At 40.1% G+C, this 26,827-nt stretch overlaps 1 protein-coding gene and 1 non-coding gene across 2 annotated transcripts in view; both read right to left on the bottom strand.

The window, feature by feature from the left end:
• TMTC1 (transmembrane O-mannosyltransferase targeting cadherins 1) overlaps positions 1-10,501 on the bottom strand; it is a 476,780-nt gene extending 466,279 nt beyond the window's left edge. Inside the window, exons 1-2 of the mRNA XM_039882400.1 lie at positions 10,460-10,501; positions 6,404-6,450 (exon numbers count right to left, since the gene is read on the bottom strand). The gene's annotated coding sequence lies outside the window, so the exon portion shown is untranslated. The remainder of the gene's footprint in view (positions 1-6,403; positions 6,451-10,459) is intronic.
• On the bottom strand, positions 4,921-5,039 carry LOC120618825 (5S ribosomal RNA). Its single transcript, XR_005657309.1, has one exon. It is a non-coding gene; the product is annotated as a 5S ribosomal RNA (ribosomal RNA).
• Positions 10,502-26,827: the final 16,326 nt, after the last annotated feature.

Below are 26,827 nucleotides of genomic sequence, written 5' to 3'. Positions count from 1 at the left end.
TGTTTTAAAATAGTGCAAACATACTACTAGTACCTGATTTTTTCAATTTTCAGCATTATCACATTGACTACCTTCCATGGAAACTAGGATTTGGCCACCTTACATCATCTTTACTAAGCATCACCCCCCCACACACACACTTGTGCACACATGTACACATATACAAATACACACTTTCTTTCCCCTATATCCTTCAAAGACTACTCTCTCAAAATATTCAGTTAAATCAGTTTTCACATAGCATTATTATGGCATGTAAATATCATTTGTTGCTGAGTCAGTTTTCTACAATTACATTTTCTTTCTTGAACCACACTGAGATATAATTTCATGCCTATTGGATGGTCAAAAATTTAATATCTGATACCACAAAGTACTGATGAGAAGGTAGCACAAAGAAATTCTCACAAAACATTGCTGTATGAACAGCTGTGTTCAAACTGTATGACTCTCAGGAGGTTACTTTCTGTGCCTCTGTGTTCCCCTGTGTCAAATAAGGATAAGAGGCTAATTGTGAGCATTCGATGACTTCATACCAGTAACGGCGCAGCGCAGTGCCTGGTACTTGGCCAGGACTCGAGAAATGTTGACTGTTGTTAGCCAGTTCTCCCTATTATCTGCTCTCATTCCGCGCACTTCCTTTATAGCAATTATCACAATTGTAACCAAGTATTCATGTAATACTTATTTGATGTCTATCTCCCCACCAAATTAAAAGCTCTTCAAGGACAAGAACCACACCTACTTTATTCTCAGCTATACCGTTAATGCTAGCAGAGTGCCATGCACAAAATAATTCTGTGTTGAATGAATAGATGAAGGGAGAGTAAGTGCCCCCCTCCCCAATGCAAAGATGATGAGTGTGAGGCCTAAAAGTTTCTTTTACAGTGTTCGAAACTCTGAAATATGAGGTTTCTAAGCTACATATTAGCAGTGTAATTCCTTCCACAAACTTGGTAGTTTGTTATGATAGTCAAGGATAGTTCATGGAATAAAGGGAAGAAGCATCCCCTTTGAAAAAAGGCCTAGCTCTATAGAGATGAAATGAAAAAGAGTAAGAAGTGCAGGTGACAGTTGGCTGGAGAGTCACAAGACCAAAAGAGACACTTATTCACAGATAAAATTAAAACAGCTCTGGAATGGATGAGAGAGTGTTTGCATTTAGTTGTCACATCCATTTTCTGTCTAAAGCAAAGCAGAAGCAAGTGAAGACAAAGCTTTTGAGTGCATTTGAGAATAAAGATGAAAGTAAAGGAGAGTCGTTGCTTGGTATCTGATAAGTAAGTCCGGCCTGCCAATTTCCACATGACATTACATTACAATTATTCCATCAGTTAACAGGAAAGAAAAGAAAGAAAATCTAATATGAGCCCAAGGGAGGTCCTCAGGCTCACGGCATTTGGGTGCTGGGGAATTTGGCACAAAATTCATGCTCGAGATGAGCTTGCGGCACAGTGAGAACTGGGCTCTTTGCCTTTTTCAAACGGCTGGAATTTACAAAGAGCCAACAGAGCAGCAGGCTCCAATAAATGATCTCCAATTATCAACTTCACAGGCAGGAAGGTGATTAAAATTTAATGACACATCTCAGCTTGTTGACATTCAATAGAGCTGCTGTCATCTACCTTTCAAGGAGAATAAAGAAGTAGGAAACATTGGGGTGGAAAAAAAAGGCATATTTTTAAGGTAAAAGTCTTCATCTGACAAGGTAGGAGAATAAGTCAGCCATGAAAAAAAGATCAAAAGTGATTTTGCCTTATAATTACTGACTTAGAATCTGCATGTCAAATGGTTACTATTTTTGGATTTAACAGGGAAAGAAATTCTCAGTTTATGCTTCAACTTCTAATATGCTTAGTCAGGATATTCTTATCAATACTCCACTCATTAAACTGCCTATGCTTTACACTCTTTTTTTTTTTTTTTTTAGTTAAATGGGATACTAGATAATAGTGTTTTCTGTAGTTTGAATATGATACATGCAGTGAAGTAACAATGTGCCTTTATGGTTCAAACCGACCCTCTGCAGTACTGTAATAGGCAATGCCCAAAACTCTTTGAGGCAGTTTTCTCCAGCAGCATCATTGGAGGAAGCAAACAAGCCCCAAGGTCAGCAGCACCCTTTGTCAGACATCACCTATTTAGAGGCATTAATCACAGCTGAAGTACCTGCCCAGGGGCTCCACAATGGGAAGGCACAGGGGGCTCTAAGAAAACCCTTAAGACAATATATGTCAGACCTTAGGGAAGAACAGGGATATGCACAAGTGGCATAAAGAGCTAGAAGCAAAGGATGTGTGTGTAGTAACTTTTCGTTGGTGAGCTTAAGCTATATATTACATCAATGTGATTATGACATGTGAAAAAAACAGTAGCTTTTCCTGTGTGATCAAACCATGCAGGCTGTACAAGATCTTTGAAACTCTCGTTTATACTTAATCTTCATGCCAAGCTATCATAGAGACATCTCAGGGCAGCATCTACCTACTGGGAGCCAGCACCAACCAATCTGGTTAGTCCTGGAACTAGCATCCTCGCCCACCCCATGCAGTCTCAGATTGCTGCTCCAGTTAGTAGGCTACCTCTATTTTTCTTTTCCCACCCTCAATCTCTCTCTTCCTCTCTACTTCTGCCAAAGGATGCACAAAGAATTCCATTGGTTGATTAGCTGTAATTGTTGCCTCGGTATTTCAGGCTCCTCGTGCCAAGGGACCAGCAGGCAAGAAGAGTCACCATTCTAAACAGGAGTAATTGCCCTTGATCATTAAGAAGAGGTAGGGTAGCTGTTGCACAATAGAACTAGCGAGGAAGGAATACAGGCAACCCACCAGGGTGTCTTTTGGAATTCTCTTGCCCGATTTTTATTGTAATTGAACAAGCGTAGCAACCGGACCTTAGAACTGCACTGGTGATCAGGGCTCAGATTCCTGGGTGATAAGGGTCTGGGTCCTACAACCAGGTAAACCACTAATACTGGGCAGAGGTGTTAGCTGAATGGAAAAGGAATGAATGGATACTGAGGAAGAAACAGAAATGGCAACTGTGGCCAAGAGACCAGCTCCAGCCGTGAGGCTATAGTTTCATCCCACTCATCTTCCTCTTCCAAGCTTCCCCTAGGAAGAGGTCCACTGGAATCCTAGAACAGCTAATCCCAGAATGAATAGAAAAAAACTGGTTTCAAACATCATGAGGATTGGCTTGCCTAAATCTTCCTCCAGGAAAGAACTCACCTGATGCTAAGAGTGCTATTGGCAAACTGTTCAGGGATTGCCTTAGAGACAGAGTGCTGCCTAGCCCAATCAAGGTCATGCCCCTTCTCAGAGTGACCTGCATCCAATGACTGATTGAAGGCTTGGCCATCTCAACTCAACTCAGGACAACTCTGAAGGGCCATTCTAGCTAGAGAGCTCCCCGTGGGGTCAGCTGAGGCTGTCAGTGGGCCAACATCACACATCAGTGATCCCCTCTGCCCAATCCTGCTTCCTCCAACTCCCTTCCACAGGTATTAATCCTAAGGACATTCCTTATAAACATGCTGCACAATAAATTCTATCCCAGAGTCTATGTCCCTAAATGAATCAGCAACAGTCATCTAACCTCAGTGTCTTCAGCTCCAAAATGAAGGAAATAACTGCCCTGTTTATTTCATAGGAAAGAAAGCTAAATGGCATAATCTATATTTTTAAAACCATAAAGAGTTATACAATTACAATGCTGTAATTACTATTGTTATTATCTAAATGATCATGTCCCCAATTCTTCCATTCCCTTATTTCTAGTATGATTGAGTTTTTGATAACACTAAAACTAGAAAACTATTAGCTGGCTATAGCTCAAGGGTGAATTTGCTACCCCAAAAAAGTAAAAAAGGGTTTTGGATATAAACACAAATTTTATTTCTCCTTCACAAATTAAAAAGCTACTTAGTACCAGCACTTTTTTTTAGTTATGGGCTTCTATCATGTTGCCTATGTGTTGCTATGGCAACAGTAAGAAAAAAAAATCCTTTATCTACCTTCACTGATTTTAAAAATAAACAAAGCAAAATATTAACAAAACAAAACCATTGGCCTCAATCAAACTGTTCTTTGCCATCAATGCTAACTCAATGAAGCAGGAGTAGACACCACCTGTTCTCTCCCTGGGGGTGAGCAAACAGTCCAGCTCAAATCTATTAATTAATTTATGGGCAAGAAATAAGTGTCAAATAGGCTAGCATCTTCCCACTGTGGTCTAGTAGTCTGATATGGTAGCCTACTGGTTTGCAAATGGGTCCGGCTGCTAAAATCTGTTGCAGTTGCTCTGAATAGATGAGGCAGGAATTTTTTAGATGAGCTAGCTACTCTCAAAATATCCAGAGGCCCAGTTGATCACCTATAAAGGTGACATCAATCTACTCTTCCCATTTGTTTTAACTTTCATTTTTTCATGGCAGACCCCGAGGTCACAGACAATCCCAAAATTCAGAGGACAAACTGATGGTTGCCAGATGGAAGGGGGATTGGGGGACTGCATGAAAAAGGGGAAGGGATTAAGTACAAATTGGAAGTTACAAAACAGTTATGGGGATGTAAAGTATAGCATAGAAAATATAGTCAATAATATAATAATTATGTATGGTGCCAGGTGGGTACTAGATCTGTCGGGGGATCACTTCATAAGTCATATAAATGTCTAACCATTATTCTGTACACCTGAAACTAATATAATATTGTATGTCAACTGTAATTGAAAAATAAAAAATTTTTAAAAGGTGGGGCTGCAAAGCAATGAGCTAAGTTTCTTTAAGTAGCTTGTGGACATCATCATTAATTTAAGGTTTATTTTATTTTATTTTTCTTTTAGGCAAGGCAACCCTTGATTGACCTCATAGATTGCAAGTACCTTGTCAGCTTACAATCTCTTATTTTTTATTTTTTATGCCTACAGCACCCGGACTTCCTAGGTGGTCTCCCATCCAAGTACTAACCAGGCCCAACCCTGCTTAGCTTCCAAGATCAGATAGGATTGGGCTTGTTCAGGGTGGCATGGCTGTAGACTTAAGGTTTAAATGAATCCCATTTTTCTGTTGACTTTATTAGATTAATAAATTTATTAATTATAAATCTATTTGAAATTAAATTATATATGTCTTTGTGTATTCATACCAAGTCACACATACAGAGAAATTCTATACCAACCTATACTAGTGTGAAAGCTTATCTCCGAAGAGATCCCAGTGAACCAACTTCTCCCAGTATTCAATCCTTGTACCTGGACTGGCCCTGTGATCCACTTATGACTAATTGAATATGAGGATTTCCAAGCCAATTTCCAAGCCCAGACCATAAGAAATGCAGCTTCCACTTCCTATGTCTCAGAAAGTAACTCTTAGAGTCCTGGACCTCCATGTAAGAAATCTAACTATGCCCCATTGCCTCCAGTTGTTCCAGCCCTCAGCTATTTGAAACGACACAGATGAGGACCCAAAAAACATGAGACAGAGATGAATCATCCCTCCTGTGCCCTGAATTGCTGATTTACATAATCACAGATGCAGAATAAAACATTTTCAAGCCACTAAGTTTTAAGTAGTTTATAATACAGCAATAGATAATTGGAACAACCAAGAAAACTATATACACAGTTGAATATTTTCATTGGAACCAGAGAGCTGAAAGTTATTAACATTGTGCTGCTGCTGCTGCTAGAACCCACAGTCCATTGATTGTGAATCTGAGAGGAAGTAGGAAATCAGGAGGGCCAGCATAATTTAAAGAGGTGGGCAAGGGGAGTGTGGTGTCACCATGGTGTCAAGACCCAGCTCCGACTCACAGTCTGGAAGTCCATAATTATGAGCAGAGCAGCTGTGAGGTCCAGATCTGAAACATGTACGCACAGGTTCCTTGAGCACTTAGCTCAGCATCACCTCCAAGGCCTTCTGAAGGTTAAACAGAGAACCAGGCTCACCAGTAATGAGGTCCTGGACCAAAGCCAAGTGCCTGGGTCTGGTTGAGCACTCATCGCTGCACATGTGGATATACAAACACAGATAACACCATGACCTGCAAGTGCTCCCGGGTGTAGCAAATTGGAATGAGGCAATCACAAACTGGGCAAGCATGACTCATGCTTTAATGACACTCTGAAGCACTGCCTGTCACCTTGCAGTCCTGTTAGGCACTACTGAGAAGCCACAGCATCAGCAGAATGTGCCAATCCAATGAACCCTGCTATAAAGAATGTAGCATCCCCAGAGCAGAGACTAAGAGAGGAAAATATTGTCAAAGGTGCTAACACTGATGCCAGATTGAAAACCAATTACCATGTGAGTAAACACACTAAGAAGAGAGCTGTTTGTCTGGCCTCTTCAGCCACCTCTGTATATTCAGATACAAGCACTAAGCATTTATTGAACACCTACCTTGTGTCCTATTTTTTCTGGGTCCTCTAAGACAGTGGGGTCAGATTCTGAAAAACAAGGTGACAGCAATCAACCACTATATGTCTACACACAACTGATTCAGTGAACTCTACCAGTTCAACAATTGAGTGTTTAATTCTGTGAACAAATTTCTTTTTAAGTTACACCTATTTGTCAGGTACTATGTTAGGAGTCTAAGAACTGAAGGGGAGTCAAGACATCTGGAAACTGCACACATCATAAAGGGAACTAAATGCCATGGGATGACTCAGAAAGAAGGGAATAATTTAGCCTGGAAGATCTGGGAAGTCTTCATGGAAGAGTGAGCCTGTGAACTGAATTTTAAGGACAGATGAGGAGGATTTCAAAAAGCAGAAATCAAGGAACCGTGTTCAAGGCCAGAAAGAAAAAGGTGCAATCCAGGCAAAGTAAGCATGAGAAACAAAGGAACAGGGGCCTACAACAATATATGGTGTTGATTGAAGGGGAAGCATTAAAGTGACAAGAGAATTAAGTGAATGAAAGAAGTGAGGGAGAATTATAGGAGGCAAAGCCGGAAGAGAATTTGAAGACACACTATGAAAAGTCTTGAATGTCATGCTCAGACCAATGGGATTAATTAAATTATGAAGCACTAAACTGTGAGGTGATAGAAATTATAAAAGACCAACTCGAGATAATAGAAAAATTCACATAAATGGAGGGGGGGTGGAATAGCATTTTTGCCTCAAACTGCAAGCTACTACCACAAGGGAGAATTTCACATGCCCATCTCAGGACCAGCACCCCCAGGAGGGTGTGGACTGGGTCCATCACGATCACGACTGCATCCCAGCTCATCTCAGTAAATAAATTTTTCCCTGTCTACCCAATTCAAAAATTGTTTCTTTTGTTTGTATCTATAGCCATTGAAATGCTCCTATGTTTTTCTCTGAGATCGTAAGCATTTTATGAGCAGGGCTGTGTCTATTCACATAACCCCTGTCACCTAGTCGAGTGCCTTGAAATAGCTATTACTCATTATTTGTTGAGTGTATAAATAATATAGAAGATAAAATAGTCTAATTACATCACATCAACATGTTAATCTACGCCAGAAAGAAAACTGTTTAAATCTGCTATTCACTTCTGGGTGAATATCTTAAGGAAATGAAATCACTGTGTTGAAAAGATAACTGCACCCCCATGTTCAATGTGGCATTATTTACAAGAGCCAAAATGTGGAAATGATCTAAGTGTTCATCAATGGATGAATGGATAAAGAAAATTTTATTTATATATATGTATATATGTGATGTATATATAAATGATGGAATATTATTCAGCCATAAAAAAAGAAAGAAATCCTGACATTTGTGACAGCATGGATGGATCTTGAGAGCATTATGTTAAGTGAAATAAATAAGTCAGTCAAAGGACAAATACCGTATGATCTCACTTACATGTGGAATCTGAAAAAAACTGAACCCATAGATACAGAGAACAAATTGGTGGTTGCCAGAAGTGGGGGTGGGAAATGGCCAAAATAGGTGAAGGTGGTCAAAAGGTAAAAACTTCTAGTTATCAGATAAATAAGTGTATATGTGTATAATGCACAGCTTGGGGACTATAGTTAACAATATTATATTCTATATTTGAAAGTTGCTAAAAGTAATAAAGTTCTCATCATAAGAAAAAATTATAACCACAAGAGGTGATGATAAATATTAACTAAACTTATTGTGATCATTTCACTACATATATGTCAAATCATGTTGTACATCTTAAACTAATACAATGTTATATGTCAGTATATCTCAATAAAACTTGAAAAATAGATAATTGATTGATAGATATGGATGGATGGATGGATGGATGGATGGATGGATGAGTGGATGGTGGGTGGGTGGATGGATGGGTAGGTAGATAGATGAGATGATTAGATAGAAGATAGATAAACGATAGATAGATAGATAGATAGATAGATAGATATTAGATAGATGATTGATAGATGATAGATAGATAGATAGATGATAAATAGATGATAGATAGACAGATGATAGATAGATAGATGATAGATTTGCCAACATTTCTGTTGTTTGTTTTTTGTTCAACACTTAACAATAAAGAGTGATTTCCCATTACTCCCTTTCTATCTGTAATCTTTTTATATGTGTGTACATATATACTTTTCCATTCCTTTGTCATCCACAAAATACATCTTTTTTTCTATTTTATGTCCTCCTCCTTAGAAATCTGAACTGAGGTCTACTTAAATGAGTCTTGTTTTTCATTTCCTAATGTAACTTGATTCTTCAAATGTTCTCACCTCCTTCCTACACCCCTCCCATTTTCTGTGAATGCAAATGACCTTCTCTAACATCTTTCTCTAAATAAATGTCCAAATCTACAACTACTTAGCTCTTCTATCTTGTTTCCATGGATTCTCTTCAGTTAGTGCCAGAGTATGTTAAAACCTTTTTTAAAGGTCATTTCACTAACAGGATATTTGCCTTTCTTAGTCTCCAGTCTGAATTCTATCAGCTTGTGATCATATTGCCTAAGTCTCCTATGGTTTAATGCACTCCCTCTCTGCAAGCTTTGAACTGGGAAGAATTACCTGCCCTACTCATGTTCTTTCTTCCAATAATTGTCTCCACACTACCATTAGCACAGATTTTTAACTGGACTAAAAACAAACAGGTTGCTAGAGGTGTAAGACCACTATCTATGGACTATACTTTAAAAAAATGGAGACACTGACTACAGAAAATGTCATAGGACAATCTATAGAACATAGAGAAGTGATATTTGGTCTTTTTTCCTCATGTATATTCTAAAAGAATTTTTTAAAACTATATATTCAATTTCACCTTTTTAATAAAAATCTAAATTTTGTCATAATTTTAATTGTTTGAAAGGATGCTATTTCTGGCGTATCCTAAGTGCTAGTGTTATAAAAGAAAAGTGACACCAATTTATCTGTGCCCCGCAATATCTAAGTACAATAACAATTAAAGCCTATGAGCTTCTATTTACACAAATGTGAACAACCTCATTTGATATCTTTTTTCCTTTTTCTCTCCTGAAACTTATATTTCTATTCCATTTCCCTCTCAGCATTTTTTCTTACTGTAACATATTTTCATGCTTGAAATTCTTCTGTTGACTATCCTACTTCTCTGCACCAAAATATGCACATAAATTTAAATTTTTCCTTTTGACCTTAAGACTTTATAAGTATTAAAAATTATTTCAGATAAAGTTGCCATTACAAAATTATTTCAGATAAAGTTGCCAGTTATTAATACACAATCAACATTATAATCTTTATAAATAAGTATTAAATATAAAAAAATGCACCTCTTAACAAGATAAATGTGGCTACTTTGAGTGTTTTGGATTTTGTTTTGTATGTTTTGTGTCTGAGATCACCATTACTTACCATGTTACTTGTTGCTAGAAGGAGAGAGCATGCACCATCAACTCTACTTCTAATTTTTGTCTCTATAGATTGTCCACGTGAACTAATGAAAGTGGAAGTCATTGTGTTATAGCAATGACTCAATCCTTTGAAATCCTCCCATGTCATATGCCACAAATTATATAATGATCTATGTTCAAACATACATTTATTAAAGTATCAGCTGACAACTCAATAGAACCTCATTCTACTTTATTTAAAGCAAATAATTGGAATCTACCATAACTGAAAAATTACTTGCAATCCTGTTCTTAGAATCATTCACTTTTTCAGTTTCTGGGAAGTACATAAAAAAGTTTTTGCCAAGATTTAACAAAATATTATTGCTTACACCTGTTACTCTTTTACTGAAAAACACCTTACTTAACCAACATATTCAGAGAGGGGAGGAATGACTAAATCCTTCCTGAGGAATACACTATCTCTAGCTTCTAAGGCTGTTTGCTAGTCAAACATTTCCTTTGCTCAGAAGGCTCAGATTCTTCTAGAATATGAACTATTTAGGAAATATTGTCTCCCAAACATGTACTTTGAGTATACTTTCATCAAACTCTTGGAGCTGTGAATTCATTTATTCAATTTGTGGAAAATACTCACTATATAATTTAACAGGCAGAGTCATTCTTCCTTATCCAATCAATTGGCCAAATAAGATTTCTATTAGGGGAGAAAAAAAAAGCTGATTTCATGCTTTTAAATTCAAATAAACATATTTTCAGCAATCCTTATAACGACCAGGTCCCTTCTGAATTCCATTCATGCCAGTACTGATATGGGTCAAAATACAGGCATGCGTCGTTTTATTACACTTCACAGATGATATATTTCTTTCAAGTTGAAGACAAGACCATTTACCAGCAAAAAGACTACAGCTCACTTTAGTGCAATAGTCTGAAACAAACCCATGACGTCTCTGAGTTATGTCTGGGTCCTGCTCCTAATGCCATGCTTTACCCTTTAAAGACATAAGAATATAGTGGGAGAAAAACAAATCTCTCATTAGATCGCTGGTGCTCAGTGGAAGGAGGCTTTGCTGACACCAATATTTCACGTCGTGTGCTTATCTGGGGCCAACAGTTTTTACATTTGTGGCACAATACTACTCCAGGTAAAGGCATGTCTTATATTTATAAACTGAGAGAAAAGCAACTGTGTACAAGAGAAGAGAAAGAACTAATCCAATGTCACAATCACAGGTCCATGTTCAGAAATTTTAGGAAAATGAACATGGAGGCACTAGAAATATGTTTTTACAACCATGTCATATGTGTCCCTTGTAAAGTCTTTGTGTCCTCTCAGCAATATATGTACCCCAGGTGGCTTAGTGTAAATTGGCTGTGGGTACTGTGAGAAAAAGTGGTCTCATAACACCATCCTGGTGCATGATCGAAGGAAGGTCATTGAGCCAGAATATCTATTTTTTAGACAAATAGGTCACATAATTCTAATTTAAAGAATGTCATGTTTACTTCTTTTGGTGGTTATAGCATTTACAGTTCTGCATTAGAATACTGTAAATGTAAAGGAAGAGTAAGGAAATACATAAGTTTAAGAACAGGAATAATAACTCAACATGATAGACAACTCAAAGGATGCTTGCTGCTTAAAACACTTAGGATCTTGAAATTTTGCAATAAAAACTATGACCCTTATTCTTACTTATAACGATAATGGTGGTTAATTAGAAAAGCAGTTGGTCCTGGGAGTACATTAAAGGCCATTTAAATACTACTAAAGGGAAGTTGTCAAGTAGATTCAGCTAATGATTTATAATGATAAAGAAATTTGTTTAGTGGAGTTTCCGCCTCCCCCCACCCCCGCCCCACCCCCGTTCATCACATTATATCAATTCAGGTGAAACATTTGATTTTGAGAAGGGAAAAAAGATCAGTTTAGCTTTTACTTTATTTTTGGTCTATTATTTCATATTCTAATTGTTCATACTGAAGTGGTAGGTATAGAGTAAATGGCAATAAGCAAAACCATAACAAAAGTTCACAATTCTTGCAGCCAATTTTGTCATAGGTATACATCAACACAAGAGTCACTAGGCAGTGTAAAGTGGTATTTATTGCACAAAAATTCATTAACTAAAAACAGAATATGTGATTCTTGCATTCAAAGAATTCCAAACAATACCATGAGGAAAGCAGAGCAAATAAATTATTTATAAATATCCAGCTATTCAATTAATAAATTAAAAATTACTCCGAATATGTTATTTTGTATATTTGAGTAAATATCGCTTTTTGTCCTAAACCAAATTATAGGCAAGATTTGCAAATGCAGTACAATACTATTTCAAAAAACTTTGGTTTCACATGATCGGCAAGTGGCAGATGCTGACTCTGACCCTCCCCTCGCTCCACACATAACGCACTCTCAGCCCTCCTACTCCTGATCTCACACTCAGGCTCTTTTCCTGAACTGCTGAATTTTCAAAGACAAGTCCTGCAGTGCTTGTGAATCAGAGTTACAGCAACGAGAGATGAGGCAAAAATCACTGAGTTTACTCTTCTGTGATATACCTATAATTGGGACACATCAAGCGTGAATGTGTCTTCTCTCCCAGGGTGCCACTGAGAACCAACTTTCCAGATTATGCATCTGCACATATCAACTAATTACCACCCCACAAGGGAATCCTCAAGCCATCAAAACTCTTATCCATAGCTGCAGCTGAGATATAGAAGGATAGGCAAAACCATAACTATTTGGAATTTTTGTTAAAAGGCTACTAATATGAATCCCTACTGACATGGGTAGCCAAATTTTAAGATTACAAATATACCAAATAAAGAGAGAGTAGAAACCTATCCACTCTCCTTAAAAAAAATTTAAAATTCTGAGATAGAAATGTTGAGCAGAGAAACTTCTAAAGGTTGTCTTATATTTTTAACAGGATATAAATCCCCAAGTGGGAAATGTACCTGCAGATAATGGCGGGGGAGGGTAAAAGATGGGGAGGAGAGCATAACACTCTCCCTAAAGTTGTCTATACTGTCTACACTCCAAACCATTTTACCAAAACAATAGTCACATGTCTTTATTCTCATGCCCTTGACATGCTTCTTTTATGCAAACACTTCTTCTGTGCCAACAGATTTGAGAATGTGAAAGTCTAGAGTTTACATATGGCATATGCTATGCTAAATATCTGATACGTGCATAACTTGCAACCTATAGAATCTTGAATATCCCAGATTATAGGTTAGCAAATCAATCTAATTGGAATAGATTTTGGCTATCCACTTCATTTCCATTCCCACTGGAATAAACTGAAGTACTCATGTGTTCACCAAAGGCTAGAAAAATTAAATGCTGGGTAGAATCTAACACCAGTGTTCTGCCGTGAGACTTGACTGAACTGTGTGTTGGCACAGCCTCTACGTAACTCAGCTTTCTTAAGAGCTGCATACAAGATGGAGAAATATGAACTAGATGAAAGCCCGGTAAGGTAGCCTGGTAGGCTTCGCAAAGAGTAGTGATTGATGAGTCCAAGTCATCTTGAATGGAAGCCTCCAATATGTGGGTAAAGGGGCTCAGAACAGGCTTCCCCAAGATGTGCCACCTAGGCACATGGATTACTTTGAACTGAAGGCAATTAAGACCCTGTGAGCTCACAAGAAACATTTACCTCTCCTTTAAAGAATTTAAATTGGGACTTTGTCCATAATAAGAGTTCTCACCAGAAATAACTTTGTATGACCTATATATAAGAGCAGGGCAAACATCTAATTATTGAATATCTGCTCTTATCATCCTGCAAATGACCTTTCTGAAGCTCCAAGGTATCTTACCTCATCCTTAACTCAGAATTCCATGCATACCTCATTTTAACTTTTTGTGTCTGAAACTTGTATGTATGTGGGGGTCTCATATGTATGTATGTAGTCAAATTTGGTTGCTTTATCTTGTTAATCTGCCACATGTTGATTTAATTATTAGACCAGCTGATAGAACTAAAAGGGTAGAGAATTTCTTCCTCCCCTTCATGACTATGTGCTTATATGTGTATGAGTGCATGGATATGGGGTGGGAGTGTGTATGCATGAATGGATGAGTGGACTTTATGGAGAGCTAATACACACGCACATGCACATATAGGCACTGTATTACAAATTTTCCTCAATTCCTCTTTTCCTTGCCCCACACATGAATACTTCATCATGTCCTTTTAACTTCTCTGAAGCATATTCCCAACTTGTCTACTTCTCATCATCTCTATTACTACCACCTTATTGAATACATCACCACTTCTCTTGGACCACAGCAACACACCTCTTAGCCAGTCATCTATTTTGATCCTCATTCCCTACAATCCATTTTCTATCCAAGCCAGAGTGAGCTTTTGAAACTTAAGATCACTCTACAATCAAAACTCCCTACCTTGACTGACAAAGCTCTCTAGTATGCACGAGTGTGTGTGCGTGCACACACACACAAACATACACACACTTTTTGTCTTTTAGCTTAAACGTCCCCTCTACAGAGTCCTTCTCTGACCACTCAAATTTAAGTAGTCACTCCTCACATCACCTTATTTTAATTCTCTGCCCACCTTCAGTAGAGACCTAGTGAGGAGACATTAGCCACACTATATATTTTAAGAGAGAACGTAATATGTTAACGAGGTATGAAGTTGTTAACCAGGTAATCAAAAAGATAAAAAGAACACTGAGGTATCAACTATTAGAAGCAGGCTCCAACCACAGGGCTGGAGAAACAAACAAAAGGAGTCGAAATTATTCAAAAGAAGAAACTTGGAGTTGGGACCTGGCAGAGCTGAAATTCTGACCTCAGAGGAATAAACTGATGCAGCTGCTACTACACAGAGGCACTGCTGCTGTGTCATGAAGAAGGCTGATCAGAGTGATGTCCACAGGAACCACACCAGCAGACAGGAAGGCACAGGAAGCAGATAGAAAGGAACAAGTCCCTTGTCCCCAGCACTCCCCAGCCTTTCAGTCTCTCTCTCTCCTCTCTCCATTGGCAGATCTAAATAGGGATACAACTGGCAAAGCAAAATGTGGTTTGCACAGTCCCATCCCCAGCAGCACAAAGTTAGGTAGAGAAAGGTAGAGTAGAGAAGGGTTCAGAGGCCAAAGAAAATAGCTCGATAACTGGCACAAGCACTTAACAATTTTAGTTATTTATTTGTGTATTTGCCATTACACTCTCCCTACTATAAAACTGAGCCATATAAAAATGCCATTTCTGAAATTCAAAAACTCTTAAATATTAGCAATTTCATAGATTATTAAGTTCCTATGGGCAGAAACTTCATCTGTCTTGTTCAATAGTTCATGTCTAAAACCAAGATCAGTATTGATTAAACGTTTGTGAATGAATTATTGAATTCCTGATGAAGTTTTAACATTAAAATGTAAAGAACATAATTTTTCATCTTTCTCTGATAATCTAAAACATATTTCACAATCCTGCCTCATTAATTACTACTATACTAGGATAGTGTGAAAGTTAAAAGAGGTATAGAATTGATGATTAACAGAATGCCAAATAATACAAAATTGATAGCTTAAGATTCACAGTTTAAAGGTTACTAACCTGGAAAGAAACCTATAATAATACTTCCTTGAGGTCCAGTCTATTAGCATTTGAGTTGAACTGCTTTTGCAAGCAGGCAATCTCGACCCAATTTTTGGAAAATAAAAACCCTCATGAAAACCCTCCTCCCTGTTCTGATTGCAAATGCCATGTATCACAATTAAAGCTCTCAGCCTTTTACTGTCAAAATAAATTACAAATTCAGGGTTTTCCACTTAAAGTTGGTTTCACTTGTAAACCAATGGTCTTGGTGTCAATTTGACACCAACAAGAATCCTCAATTTGAAGTGCAGTGAAGAAAAACTATTCGGTGCAAACAGCTCAATTGTGATACAGCACAGCTGAGAGGAAGCCCCCAGGCCAGGTGACCCTAGAGCCAGGCCCCTCTCCAGCTAGACAACTCTGCTCTGTTCCCCTCCAGTCTGCTCTGCCCTGCCCTGCCTGCTCTTCTCCACTCTGGTCTGGTGAGATATCTTCAGCATTTCATCTCTTGTATTTCAGCTCAAGTCGAAAAACACAATCTTCAGTCCTAGAGGGAAAGAGAAAGTGTGCTCCCCAGCTAGAGGGGAGCTGACTTATATAGACAGAAATCTCCACCCTTGGTCCCTGATTGGTCCATCCTCATGCAAATGAAGACTCCAAATCTTTGCCGTTTGATTGATTTAGAAGCATTGTCCTGATTGGTAAAAATGGAGCCTCTCTGATTAGTCAGTGAAGATGCTGATGGAGACTATAGCTGCACAGTTCCTCTGTTGGACACAGAAAGTTTCAGTCCTATTGATTGAAATACTATTTCAGAAACTCCTTTATAAGGGCTGAGTCAGATAACAGAAGCACAGTGCAGATAGGCAGCTCAGTGCGGGAAGCAGGCAGTTTAGTACAGGCTTCTCCCTTAAGTGCAGCTTGCGTAAGAGACCCCTGTTGAGAAAGAGCTGATAAGTTCTGCTTTTAAATTTAAGCCTAATTAGCCACCGGAAGGTATCTTCTTTCTCAGGGTCCATACACTACATACTCACACACACCTCAAACACAGACATAGAGGGCCTTGAATCACTTATTGACCCCTCTGTAAAAAAAAAAATGAATTTGTCTTTGATAAAGGGGCGTGCTAACCATTTCCTCTACTGTACCATTTCATGAGGCCAACAGGATTTCAAAGTTAACTATCTTTAACAAGGCCAACTAACATGGTAGTTAAGAGCACGGAATTAGGAGCCAGACTGTCAGGTGAGAGGCAGTCCTGACTCTGACCCATCTTAGTTATGTCGATTTGGCACAACTTAACCTCTCTATGCCTCAGTTTCCTCATGTGTTTACTTTAATGATAGAACATAACTCAGAGTAGCTGTGAAGATTAAGCTAAATTAATACAAGTAAAATACTTGAAACCATAAGTGTTACATATAGCCCATGGATCTTAAGTTTCTAAGTATCTAAGAATCCCCTGGAGTGCATCCTACAACTGCAAATTCCTTAAACATAACTCCACAAATTCTAATTCACTACATCTGGAGGGGTGCCCAGAGATCTGCCTATTTACTAAGCATCTCAGGTAAATAAATGCAGGCAATTCCAAGACAATAAGAAACACAGGTCTACAAACTTAAGGGCCAGGTACAGAGGGCCAACTGCCACACTTTCCAGACAAACCCAGATCCTCTGGTAACAACATACGTTCACTATCATTTAAGCTAAAATTCCGGCAAAGATAAAAAGAAAACACACACACACACATGCACACACACACTTTTATCATCTATTTCCAGTGTCTGAAATGATGGGTTCCACAACACTTTCTGAATGAGTTTCCACAGCCCAATACTAAACACGCAGAACATTCTCCTGTCTTCCTCTAAAGATGCTGGTCTTTCTTCTTCCCCATCTCTTCTCATCACAGCTCTCAAATGCTTATAAGTGGTTTCCATAGTCTCTTTAGATCATTCAACCAATACATAACAACATCTTCTTCTTCTTTTTTTCCTCTATGACAAGTCTCTCTGGCCCTTAATAATTTTGATTGTTCTTCTTCTGCATTCCCTCCAGGAATCTGTACTAGGAACAAATCAGCAAATCATCATCACTGAGTGTATCTGAAGTACCAAAGGATGTGACTCACAGGTACCAATGCAAACATACATTGCACTTGCAGGCAAAAGCAAAGTTTCTGGTTGTTATTCAAATTTAACGCATGAGAACTTCACATGGCTTTAAAGGAAAGGGAAGGCGTAGCATGGGAAAAGGGGAAGGGGAGCTAGTGAAAGGAGCCAACACCTATGGCCAAGTTCAGGGGTAGTTACTGTCACCTTAGTATTCAGAGAAACAACTGTACCAAAGAAGAGGTATGGAAATCAAGGACATGGAAGATCATTAACTTCACATAGAACACCAAGTCCCAGAAGAAAATCTTCAGAAAAGGAAACAGCAAATAATATAAATTAGATCAGAAAAACATAAAGTATCCTCTTTAACAGTAATTGCAGAGTTGATGGTTCTTAGCAAAAGGTTTTCTTTGATTAGCGGAGTGCTGATGGGAGCAGGGATTCATATTAATTGCTTTGAGGAAGAGCTATTTTCAGGTCCTTGTACTTGATTTAATCCGCAAGGGGAAAAAAATTCCATGGCTTCTGCTTGTTGACTGAGAGAAAAAAGGAAAAAAAAATGACCCTCAGTAGGAAAGAAGGTTACCAACATGGCAGGAATTTAATTCTGAGAGTGGTGTAGGGAGAGAACTCTCTGAAGTTCTGGGTTTCCCCTTAGGGTATTTACAGACTTAAGGTAAAGCAGGAACCACCAACAGTCATACTTCAATATGCTATCCAGGAGGAAGTACTAAAGATCCTGATCCTCTCAGAGAAAAGGGAACCCTCCTACGTTGTTGGTGGGATTGCAAATTGTTATTGCTTCTATGGAAAACAGTATGGAGGTTTCTCAAAAACTTAAAAATAGATATACCTTTCAACCCAGCAATTGCACTTCTGGGTATTTATCCAAAGAAAACCAAAACAATAATTCATAAAGATCTATGCACTCCAATATTCATGGCAGCACAATTACAATAGCTAAGATATGGAAGCAACCTAAATGCCCATCATCAGACGATTCAATAAAGAAATTATAGCTCATATATAATGGAATATAGCTCAGCCATTTAAAAGAAATGAAATCCTACCATTTGCAACGACATGGATGGACCTAGAGGTTATTATGCTGAATGAAATAAGTCAAAGATAAATACCATATGATTTTACTTATATGCAGAATCTAAGTAACAAAAAGAACAAACTAATCAAAAACAGACTCACAAATATAGTGGACACTTTGGTGATGGACAGAGGGGAAGTGAAGAGTTAAAGAAGTATAAATTAATAGTTGGTAGTTGGTCATAGGGATGGGGAGCATGGCAGAGGGAATGCAGTTAGCATTATATGATAGCTAGGTGGAGGGCCAAGGGAGGGAGGGAGCAATTGGGGGGATCATTTTATAAACTATATAGATGTCTAACCAATGTACTGTATACTTGAAACTAATTTAAATAAATTTTTTAAAAATCCTCATTCTCTATAGTCACAACAAGAGTAGGTTTCAGCTGAGAGCCACAAGAAACCCATGGAAATCAGAGCTCCTCCTTAACTCCCCCATAATCAGGACCTCTGGTTTATCCAGGGACATCCTTGTTAGAAATAGGGCCAAGGAAAGTTTATACCTGCATTTAAAAAAAAAAAAGTAGAGGCAATCTGATTTTCTGGAAACATTCATAAATATTCACAGAAGTAATCATTCATTCACTAGCATTTATTGAACATAGATTCTGTGTGCAAGGAACTGTTCTAGGGACTAAGGATACACCTCATAGAGCTTATGCTGTACTAGTGACAAACCTGGAGATTTTCTGGGAGAATAGAATTCCAAAAAGTGAAAGCAGAAAATGCAGAGTCCTGAAGGGGCATTATACTTGAGTGTGCTTGGAATCTACAAATAACAAGGAGTCTAGAATGTAACAAGAGTGTAGAGTGAGGGACCTGGACGTGCATAGATTACATCTCAGAGATCACCACGGGTCAGACTAAACAGACTGTAGAACAGAAGCATTATCATGTGTGTATATACAGAGATGAGGAGGATGCTACTCCTTTGGCATAATGAGGCTTTTTTTTTTTAATTAGATACCGAGTACTCAAAAGTAGAAAAAGTGCAAATGCTGCTCCAAAGAAGTCAGAAAATAACTTAGTTGATAAGAAAAAAAAACTGTTTCAGAAGATGCCTTCATCCAAGGATTCACCAGATGATACACAGGAGTTCAGTTTTTCTCCCTTACTGCAAAGCTGGAATCTAAGGCATACCTTTTCAGTCTCTAATCATTAACTTCATCTTCTCTGGATATTTCAGGTAATGTTCATTTTCCTCTATGAAACTTCCAATGCCTTCAGTCATGTTTTACCTAGACTACATAACTGCAGACCCATAGCCCCGGTGGCTGAAGAGTAACTGCATATAAAGTTATAAATATTATAAACATAAATGTTATAAATATTTTTTGAATGAATGAACAGTGTATTTGGCCATCTGCAACACGGAGATGTGGTTCCCTGGGCCAAGTAGGATTTCTCTAAGAACTGAGGACAGTCTATATATATTTAAGGCAAACAACCTAACCGTCAACCTACACCTTCCATAATTCTTTCTTGCGGAGGAGGACTTCCATTTGTTCACTGGTATATAATGGCACTGCTATCGTTCCAGCAAAGATTTGTCACCAAGGTGATGGAGGAAAATCTAGACACATTTTAACTGATGAGGCACTTTGAGAAGAGGGAAAATAGGCACCATGGTTCCTCTCTGCACTTGTAAATAATTCACACCAGAAACGCTAAATCATGACAACAGAAATGCTGAAACAAAATAAACAAACAAAAACTATTTCGATTGGGAGGCCAGGAATGGGAAAATTGCACGCCTCTGTGTTCCTTTACTTTGCATCTTTTCCAGTCTTGGCGAACTTCTCTGACAGATTGGTGAGGCCTCCTGAGCACCGATGGATCAGGATTTCTTTTCTTCCAAAGCCTCCTCTTTATCTGCAAAGTCCTCCACGAACTTTTAAAAAATTCTCAGCTTAGAGGAGGGGCACCCACCCCGGAACCCGAGGCCGTTGAGTCCACACAGGTCCTCCTTTGCCGCGATCGTTAAGGTCTGGCGGGTGAGGTGGGTATGCGTCCCAGCCCCGCACCTCGGGAAAAACCGCGGAGAGCGCAGACTCTGGGGAAAGCTTCATTCCAACTCAACAGCGGGCGCCTCCGGAACCGCTCCTGGTAGGGCGCTGGATTCAGCAAATAAAAATACCGGACGCCTGTGTTTTACCTGCCAAGCCTAGCCCCAGAACGCCAGAGAAGCGGTCGCAAGGAACATACAGGAGAGTGGCGTGGTTGCAGGGCGTGGAGGGAAGCGGGGCGGGGAGGGGGAGTGGGCAATAAAGAAAAGAAAAAAGCCCAGTCCCACATCTCCAGACCCAGGGGCCTCGCTGCAGGCGCGAGAAGGTGAGGACGCAAAGCGGCCGGTAGGACTTGTTGACTGGTGTTCTCGGCCATGCCCTTGCCCCAGAAGTCGTTGGTGAAGATGCCCCAGCCGAGCGGGGCGCCGGGCCGCACGTCGGGGTTGTTCACGATCGCTCACACGTCGTCGTGCACGAACTCACCCTGCAGGGAGCGGCCGTAGCACAGGCAGCTCGCCCCGGCCAGCAGCGCAGCGGCCCCCGCCCGCAACGCCTCCTCCGTCGCACTGCGTGTGCCCCGCTCGCGTGTGCCCAGCTCCTGACCCTGAACACCGCCGCCACCACCACCCTCTCCCCTCCTTCCCAAAAGGGAACGCACGCAGTTCCCGCCAAATTCGCAGTGGCATTCAGTCCGCGGGTGCTGCGTCCCCCGGGCTGCGAGAGTTCGCGCGCAGGCGGAGTGGGGATCGCGGCGCAGAGCTGCCGGGAGAGACGAGTTTAGGGTAACCCGGGTCCTGCCTGCTGTGTGGCGATGCTAACGCCTCTCCCCACCCCACCTCCCACCACCTTTCAATCCACTACCCTCCAGAATGGGGCTGGAAAGACTCATCTGGCAGGCCCCTCCCGGAGTGGGGCCGAGCGGGGCTTTGCAGCGTCGCAGCTGGGCTCCTCCCACCCCCTACGAGAAAAGTGACTGCTGCCTCCCGGGAAGTTCCCGGCTTTTCAGCCCCCGGGACAACAAGCGGCGGCTGCGCGCGGGCACACGCGCTCGCGTCCCGTCGCCCTCCCCGCTTCCCCTTCCCGGGGTTTTCTGTTCCCCACCCGGCACTGCGTCCCCTGGCAGCCTTGAGTGGAGGAGACCGCGGGGACATGGAGCTTCTCAAGCCCGTTTCCGAAAACCACGAGAAAGCGTCTCCCTGGCCCAGGGCTTCCTGCCCGCCGGGTTATTCGGAGGCGCCACTGGCTGTTTTCTCTGACCTCCCATAGTTCTGCCCGCACCGATAAAAAGTCCCGAGTTCGATTATTGATTCGGGTCTGGACGCTGAATTGCTTCTGAAACATTTCTCCTTGTTTTATTTTTTTAATGAAACTCTTCAGATAATACTGGAGATGCGGAGCAAATTCCTCTTCCTTCTCCAGGTGGATCACTTGGGACTGATTATTATTTTCTGGGCTTCGCACGTGTTTAAACTGTTTCTGCTAACCATATGCAAAGAACTGTGTAAGTCTTCGGGCTTTATTGTAAATGTCTCTGTCTTCTTCAAAGGTCGATTTCTTTTTAAAATACTAATTGTACTCTATCAATTAGATGTCCCAGAGTGCTGCTTACTAGATATGTCTCTATGTTTGAAAATATATTAACTCTTTCAGGTCCCTTGTAAATGAACATTTTTACATGTGAATAGTGGGCCTCTGATGGGCCTTCCAGATCCCCTACAGAACTGAAGGACTTCCTCCCCCAGTTCTTGGGAGTGCTATAGGTAGGAAACACGCAAGTGTCAGTTCTCTTCAGAATCACTTTGGCTGAAAAGAGTCATCTCAACCAAGGTCACCTCCCCCTTCCAGAAGAGCATGTATCCCATGACTGATGGATTTGGGGTTATGAAGGCCAGCTTGACCCCCTTGCCCTAATTAGGGACAACTCTAATGGACAATTCCAGCTTCAAGTCTCCCCAAGGAGCCTTCATTGAAGCCACTTCATGACCCAGCTTTTTCCTATACCCAATCCCAATTTCTAATCCCAAAACAATTGGTGCACCCCTCAGGATCTGCATCCATATAACCTCTGGCCACTAAGGCTGAAGACCTTGATAAGACACATACCCCCCTGAGGGTGGGAGAAAACTTCTACAAAGATTCAGACATCTGTCATATCAGTGAAATATTTATGCATCAAATAGCCAGGACGGCCCTTCCAAAGTAAAAGACAAATTGCTGCATTTGATATCTCCACCCCACCCACCCCACCCCCATTCCTAAAAGGAAGCACAATGCTTAAAAGGCCTCTACTCCTTCTGGAGGCAGCATAAGCCACACCTAGGAATACTAGTCCAACCCAATCATTAGTGAGAGAGGAGAGGAGGCATCTGAAAGTAAAAAAATGCAAAGAAAAGGGACTGCAGAAATAACTGACTCAGCTGGTTAAAACTGCTCTCTCTTCCACCATTCTGCCCTATGCTCTTCAGTTAACATGTTTTCCACAGATGCATCCTCCACCTCAAGGATTCTCCAGCCCCTTCCCTATCTCCATAGCTGTATAGGAATGTCAAGACTGTGGAACTTTTTGCTGTGTTACAGCGAGAACTCAGCCTTTGGATAAGGAACCCGCTGAACCCGCGCCCACATCAATGAATGCTGCTCCCTGTCTGTAAGTCTAGGAGTCCTGTCTCTCTGCTCAAGAATCTAATAAAGGTGCTGATAATACCAAAGTCTTAGACTCTACAAAACAAACGACCTGTAATACCAAGGGTCTGGAAATTTTTCCCCTGCAGCCCCCCACCCGAAGCTCCTCTTCCCCACTCTGAGTAAGGAGGGACATATAAAACCTCAGAGAAATCACGTGCCCCTTGCATGGACCCTGACTGAGGCAGAAAGGGAAAGAGCATGAAACCCCTGTAGACAGGGACTAAGGCCATTCTCAGCAGGAAGCAGATACAAAAGAAGAGGCCTCCCGTCCCTCAACATCCATACTAACAATAAGGGGGTTCATGGCTCTTAGAAAAGAGTTAGGCAGGAAAATTAGTTAGAGAGTTTCGGGTCTGCCGGCAAAGACACTGAGGTCATCCTATCCTAGATTCCGCCAGAATTCGCTCACAATTAAGCAAGCCAGAAGGCATTTTTTAACTCACACAAAGAAACCAGTAGGCAAAGAATTATTTACCAGTTTAAGCCAGTCACTAGCACTTTCGCAATGAAGACCCCAACGACCTTCAACTCACCCGAACCTCATTATACCATCATTATAATATGATGCATATGCCCGGAAGTTCATTAATATCATAACAGACTGAATTCTGGGAACAAACATGCTCAGAAAGCAAAATGATGAATCACTGAGTCCTGTCAATCTCAGTTGTCAATCAAAGAAGCCCATTCTAAGTAACCATCCACAGCAAAAAGGGATAAAAACCCCGAAGTTATTGGTACCAGGCCTTTTGAGCCGCGCTTCTCTTGTTCAGGCCCGCTTCCACATCTGGAAGTGTACTTTCTTTTCTAATAAAACTTTCCTCTTCTACTGTATTTCGATGTCTTGCTCAATTCTTTGTTTGAGACATCAAGAACCTAGACAACGCGCTGGGAGAGGACCCCACTCTCCGGTAACAGAGCTTCCATGCCCTCTCCAGGCATGGCTCCCAGCACCTCCACGAGTTAAACAATCAAAAGCCCTGATGTTCAATTAGTATTTTTCATGGAAGCTTCATTGCATGAACATGATTGATTAAGTTATTAGCCATTGGTAATTAACTCACCCTCCGAACCTTCTTACCTCCCTGGAGGACAGGAGGGTGGAGCTGAAAATTCGAACCTCTAATCCTGTCATTGGTTTCCCTGGCAACCAGCCTCTAGGGCTTTCCAAAACTCATCTCATTAAAATAAACTAAGGAGTGATTGAAAGGGGCTTGTTTTGAATAACCAAAGACATTCTTTCACCTTCGTAGTTCTTATCACTTAGGAAATTCCAAGAGTTTTGGGAGCCCTGTTCTGGAGGAAGAACAAATACATATTTCTTATTATAAGTCACAATATTACGTAGTTAAACCACCAGGCTGTAGAAATGAGAGGTGAGAATTTCGAGCAGATAATGGAGGGGCTAAGTAGCAGCACTAAGAAAAACTGCAAAAATGAAATCTGTTCTTTATCCTACTGACCTGTCTCTCTCTTATACGAATACATGTGATAGCATTTAGAGCTCCCCTAGATAATCTAGAATTAATTCCCCATTCCAAGATCCTTAATCACATCTGCAAAAACCCTTTTTCCAAATAAGGTAGCATTTACAGTTTCCACAGATATTTCAGGGGGCCATAATTCAACTTACTCCAGGAGGCAAAGGGTCTGAGCAGACTCCTGACAACAAGGATATCCCGATGGCTAACTGTCAAACTCTCTCCCATCCCTACTAATTCTAATATTCTATCATTCTACGAAAATTGGTATTAGATATTACAAGAACAGTATGACAATCTTGTTGTTAAAGTTATTATTGTTTGGAGGATAACTTGGAAAGTTTTAACAGCTAAGTTTATTGTTAAAAACAGGTGAGTAAAAGAAATAAGAGATTGACATAAAAAACATAGACTTTGAGAATGAGAAAAATAATATGAAATGAGGGGAGTAAGAAAAAAGCGTCAGAAGTAATGTGAAAAATTGTTTATACAATGAGCTGAGGACTAAAGTTTCCTAAGATGGCAACCGTGAATAAATTTATTTCCCTGTGGAAAGTTTTAAATCATCACCTCAGTGAATACTAAATAACTGGGCAAATTTAATCTCCCTGTGTTATATAATGGGAACATAAACAGTCTATTGACCCTAATCAGGCCACTTACAAGGAATGCTCAGTTTTTTATATGACCACAAAAAACAAGTAACATATTATATAAGTGTTTTTCTTAACATAGGAATCCTGAGGAATAAATCTCTGCCTATTTGTCTGTCTATCTATGTCTCTCTCAATCTCTCATTGTTATACCACCGATTTAGTGAAGGAACCTGAATGATTAAACCGTATGCAAGAAATTGCATAGGTGTCTCTCTGCTTATGCAAAGAAAAAACTGCATCTTTGTTTTCTATGTGCTGGCCCTCATTTCACAGAGGCTAAAGAGGTGGTGAACAGGATTCTTCTCCCTCAGGGCCAAGTAAACTGGAAGAGCAAATTTGCAGGTGTGCACCTAAGTAGGCTCAGGTATCCTAAACATATTGTCGGAGCCCCAGAAGTGCCTCACTTCCTCCTAGAGAGCAGTTCAAGCATTAGATCATTAGAGAATACTAGATCTAATTAATAATTTAGAAAATCCACCTAATAATGTGGTTATTAAATAAAGTATTACTCATTAGGTTGCTTTAATCTTTCCCATTATGTGGTGAGTACGAACTGAAAATGGTTTAGCCCATAAATCAATTTAATCTATTTTATAACATAAAGCATCACAGATCATTTCCACATTATAGTAGGGAATTTCAGGAGGAGGTAAAACTTCTGGCTGAGAGCTGGACCAATCAACAGAGGAGTGGCCACACCCTCCGGTTGCTTAAATTTTACTTAAGATAAAAAACACACTAATGTACAGAAAAAGGTCTGTCGTCCAGAGCAAAAAGGCAATGACCTTGGAGATGGGGGACCCAGTCTCTGTTTTCTGGAACTAGCACTGAGGAACTGCTACCTCCTCTACCCATGTGCATACATTTCTAAATATATAAATGAGAGAAAACAATGGGACAGTTTCTAAGATCTCTTCTGGTTCTAATATTAAGTGGTTCTGTTCTATAAGTAAACCAAATGCTGTAGATTAACCAGGAAAGACATAGTAGTAGTACTAATAGCTAACTTTTATTGAGTTTTTACTATGTGCCAGGCATTGAGCTAAAATCTTTACAAGTTTTGAACCATTTAAACCTCAAAACAATTATTTTGGGCACTTACTATTATTATATTCCTTTTAGAGATGAGAGAAAAAAATAAATTAAAGAAAGAACTTTCCAAGATCACACAGCTAAAGTAGTAGGTCCCATAGCTAAAAGAAGTGGTCGTTTGGTGTGGATTTGAAGGTAAAAGGACTGGTAGAAAATTTAGGGACAGTGTGTTTCCGGTAAGTAGGCGGGCGGGTGGGGGGGGAAGGATACACAACTTCTACATTGGTTATGAAACTATTATTTTATTTCATCTCCACTGCCAAGTCCCTGCTT

Source organism: Pteropus medius, unplaced genomic scaffold (genome assembly GCF_902729225.1).
Source record: "Pteropus medius unplaced genomic scaffold, Ma_sr-lr_union100, whole genome shotgun sequence".
NCBI classification, from domain to species: domain Eukaryota; kingdom Metazoa; phylum Chordata; class Mammalia; order Chiroptera; family Pteropodidae; genus Pteropus; species Pteropus medius.
The sequence above is the reverse complement of the archived record's forward strand: the minus strand, read 5'-3'. Positions and strand labels throughout refer to the sequence as shown.